The sequence below is a fragment of the Octopus bimaculoides genome, chromosome 21, assembly GCF_001194135.2.
Source record: "Octopus bimaculoides isolate UCB-OBI-ISO-001 chromosome 21, ASM119413v2, whole genome shotgun sequence".
Taxonomy (NCBI): Eukaryota; Metazoa; Mollusca; class Cephalopoda; order Octopoda; family Octopodidae; genus Octopus; species Octopus bimaculoides.
Genome location: NC_069001.1, coordinates 12,356,634 through 12,361,662, shown reverse-complemented (window position 1 = coordinate 12,361,662; position 5,029 = coordinate 12,356,634).

Below are 5,029 nucleotides of genomic sequence, written 5' to 3'. Positions count from 1 at the left end.
TATATATATCTTATGTAGGTATATATATATATATATATTTCACATTGTCACGTATCGCATCACATGCATAGTTATAATATTTATATCACTTATTATACATTCATTTTCAATATTAAAATTGCTAATTCGAATAACTCAATGCATTGCCTATCAGTTTCGCTTTTTATTTTTCTTTCGTAAGCTCTTATTTGCATTTTATAACATTTTCTGTAAAATCTGTAAGTTTGGATGTTAAAATAAATTTGAATAAGTATGCTTATACATACATTTGCTTAAAACCGCAGATCGTATCGGTGTGTTTATGCTGAAACGCAAAGTTCTGAAGCCGTATGTTTGTTATGTGGTATTTTGGTTTTGAAATCTCAGGAATCATACGCCAGAGTAACGACCTGATTTTTCAGACTGAATTTAAAATTGAAAAAGAAATAAGCAATTAAGTAAATTAAAAATAAAAATCTCCGCCTCAATATAAGTAGAATGAACAGAAATTTAATTAGTAAACATTTTTACTGCGATCCTGCTATTTTTTTGTCGCTATAAACACTCATGATTATGCAGTAAACACATACACGCACATGCACACGTACACACACGCGCGCGTACGCACACACATAAATACACATGCACGCCACGCACGCACGCACACACACACATGCAGACACTTACACACATTTATATATTCATGTTTCACAGACAGAAGGGAAAATAGAGAAAGCTAGTTAGCTAGAGAGATATACAGATAGAAATAGAGAGAGAGAGAGTAAGTGAGAAAGTGAGAGGGTGTGTGAGAGAGAGAATGAGAGAGAGATAGAATGAAAGATAGGCAGACAGATAGATAAGAAAGATAGATAAGAAAGATAGATAAGAAAGATAGATAGATAGAGAGAGAGAACGATAGCGAGAGAGTGAAAGAGAGAGTGAGAGGGTCTGCGAGAGAGAGAATGAGAGAGAGAGGAAGAGTGAAAGAGAATTAGAGAGAGATAAAGAGAGAGAATGAGAGATAGATAGAATGAAAGATAGGCAGACAGATAGATAAGAAAGAGAGAGAGAGAGAGAGAGAGAGAAAGAAAAAGAAAGAGGGAGAGTAAGTGAGAGTGAGAGGGTGTGTGAGAGAGAGAATGAGAGAGAGATAGAGAGAGGAAGAATGAAAGAGAATTAGAGAGAGATAGAGAGAGAGAATGAGAGATAGATAGAATGAAAGATAGCCAGACAGATAGATAAGAGAGAGAGAGAGAGAGAGAGAGAGAGAACGATAACGATAACGAAAGAGAGAGAGAGAAAAAGAGAGAGAAAAAGAGAGAGAAAAAGAGAGAGAAAAAGATAGAGAAGTGGCGAACAGGTAACTGACTGTCACTATTTATCGATTCCAGAATGAAATGCAGAAAGGAAACGGAACAAGATTTCTAAAATACTTTATGCACCAGTCTACTAACGCTGTCAATTTTCAACATTGTTTCAAGATGGCTGTCTTTAATGTGAGATCGGTTTGATTTCTAGTTTCCGGTCTGAATACTTGCTGACGTCATCGTTAATTCACTTTCTATTAAATGTTTTTATCTTTTATTTGTTTCAGTTATTAGACTCCGGCCATGCTGGGGCACCGCCTTGAATTATTTTTAGTTGAAAGGATTGATTCCGTTACTAATTTTTTTTTATTTAAAAAAGCTTTGTAGTTATTCTATCGACTCTTTTGAGGAACCGATATGTTACGAGGGCGTAAACATACCAACACCGATTGTCACGCGATGGTGAGGGAGAAGCGCATGCACACACACAACATGCATACATACACACACATAGGACGGGCTTCTTTCAGTTTCCCTCTATCAAATCTACAGCTGTAGTAGAAGACACTTGGACAAGGTGTCATGCAGCGAGACTGAGATCGGAAGCGTGTAGCTGGGTTGAAAACGTGTTGCTGCAAAGTCACAGACACATAAAATCGCCATCTGAATCAAGATTTGAACAGGCGAAAATTACGATACTAAGATCTGAGACAACTACTACCAGCGTGAAACATTTTCAAGAACATTACAGAAGCTCATGATTATGGGTGTAGGCGTAGGAGTGGCTGTGTGGTAAGTAGCTTGCTTACCAACCAAATGGCTCCGGGTTCAGTCCCACTGCGTGGCACCTTGGGCAAGTGTCTTCTACTATAGCCTCGAGCCGATCAAAGCCTTGTGAGTGGATTTGGTAGACCTAAACTGAATGACGCCCGTCGTATGTATATATATATATATATATATATATATATATGGAGGGGGTTATGTTTGTGTGTCTGTGTTTGTCCCCCCCAACATCGCTTGACAACCGATGCTGGTGTGTTTACGTCCCCGTAACTTAGCGGTGCGGCAAAAGAGACCCGATAGAATAAGTACTAGGCTTACAAAGAATAAGTCCTGGGATCGATTTGCTCGACTAAAGGCAGTGCTCCAGCATGGCGGCAGTCAAATGACTGAAACAAGTAAAAAGAGTAAGCCACCGTACCATAATTGTTAAGAACACATTAGAAAGACGACTTGCGTTGAGAGTTTTTCAATATAAATAATAGTAGTTATTTTATGTGAGTTGTATGTTATTATATGTAACGGAAAAGAGCAAACAGAATCACATACAAAGTTTTATTCTTCTTCGTTTCAGCGATGTTCATAATTTTTTTTTAATTACAGTTTAGATAAAACCAGCGAGCTGTCAGATTTGCTAGCACACCGCGCTAAACGCTTAGCGGTATTTCGTCCATCTTTACATTCTTAGCTCAAATACGGCTGAGGTCTACTTTGCCCTTCACCGTTTTGAGATCGAAAAATATGTACCCGTTGAGCACTGAGTTCGATATAATCGACTTTTTCTACTTCTTTCAAAATTGCTGGCCTTGGGTAAAAATTTGAACTCAGTATCTGTCTAGATTAAAATAGCGAGCTGGCAGAAACGTTATGTCCACTGTTTAGTGCAATTTCGTCCGTACTTACGTCCTGGGTTCCGATTCTTCTGTAGTCGACTTTGTCTTTCATCCTATCGGAGACGATGATTGAATAAACAATAGTTGAGCACCGAGGGTTGCTCTTATGGACTTAACCCCTTCCACCAACACCAGCACAACTAGCACCACCACTACCACCACCATCATGGTGTTTATTCTGTTCCCATTATCTGAGCTTGCATACTAGTTTGTGATAATGGCCTCTCTTCTTGCTACCATCCCCGGGCAACCATAAGAATGCTTGTCTGTTGTATCAGATGACTATTTATTGAGATATGAACAAGACAGCGTCTAGACAAATCTCGTTTACATCATCAACGACATCATTCTGTCTGATACCCATCAAATGTAGAAAAAGTTTTAATGGAAAATAAGTGCTTACAAAAATCGAGATGAACTGATATTTATGCACCTTACTATATCTCTGTGGTGGTGCAATGGCCTACTGGTTAGGGCAATGTACTCGCGGTCATAGGATCGCGAATTCGATTCCCAGACCGGGTGTTGAGAGTGTTTATTGAGCGAAAACACCTAAAGTTCCACCAGGCTCCGGCAGGGGATGGTGGCGAACCCTGCTGTACTCTCTCACCACAACTTTCTCTCACTTCTTGTTTCTGTTGTGCCTGTAATTCAAAGGGTCAGCCTTGTCACACTGTGTCACGCTGAATATCCCCGAGAACTACGTTAAGGGTACACGTGTCTGTGGAGTGCTCAGCCACTTGCACGTTAATTTCACGAGCAGGCTGTTCCGTTGATCGGATCAACTGGAACCCTCGACGTCGTAAGCGACAGAGTGCCAACAACTATATTTCTACTGATGCTAGATGTCGTTATACAAAGGAGAATAAATTTTCGCCAAATCTAAATTGGTATTAAGAATGATGAGGTTGAATTTGAAACAGAAAACGAATAACTTCCTATATGCTCTTTTCTACCACAAATCACTTCTAATAATGAAAATAACTCCTTACGTCGAAAATCTATCAATACGGTTTATCCACCTAATGTGTCCTTGTGAATTACTATAAATGGATTATGTAATGCCTAAAATGTTTTGTACTGATTGTAGTTGTCTAATGTCTTGGGAATACGATCTTATCTGTTTAAATATTGGCAGACCTGAAGGGTTTTGTGATTATCGTCGTTGGTTTGGTTTCGTGATGCTTCCAGTTTTGTCTCAGTCACCATCGAATCCAATTTTACTCTTTTGATTGATTCCTGACAATTTTTAAGTCACTTGTATTTCTGAGACTTCGGCGTATAAACCGCCAGGAGATATCTATTTGTAACTCCCCTCTGTGGACTTACCTTTCAAACTTATTCTTAAAGAAAAGATATCGGTTGTTCTGAGGGCAACGGTGAAACGCCAACGTTATGACAATGACTACTTCAAATTTACTTCCCTTGGCATTAAAACATAACACTATTACCTTCGAACAGTATGGAGTTCCCTATTGTCCCTACACCTGGCCAAATCAAGCGGGAACAATATTTTCGCTGTCTTTGATATTACTTCTGGCACTTTTCACATCTCTTTACCAAGTTCACTTTTTGTACAGATATTCAGCTTAGGTCCCTAGGATGAGAATACATCCCTCGCATCTTCGAAACAATGTCGAAAAGTCTGAAAAGGCTCAGAGAATGTGGGCTTCTTCAGAAACAAATCGAAAAAAATCTTGAAGCTTAATATAAACTCGTCGCTTCAACATACCAATCTTGAAGAGACATAAAATAGTCATGGGGCAGATATCCATTGTGTGACTACGGTCTCCAAGCTGAAGATAAACTCCCTCAATCCTCAAAACAAATGTCAGATACTTTGAATATGGCAAGAGGTGCTGGATTTCCCGTGCCAACCAAGAAATTTAGAGACGAATGTTTTATCAAACAAGGAAATGTGTAGTAAATAAATTCATCGGTAATTTTAAAGCAATTAATCTTTTCTTCACTCTTTCTTTATTTTCTTTTGCGTTATCTCTCAAGCATTTGTTACATATTTTAGTTCGTTTCTGTTCAATTTCTTAATATTTACCACCACCACCGCCACCA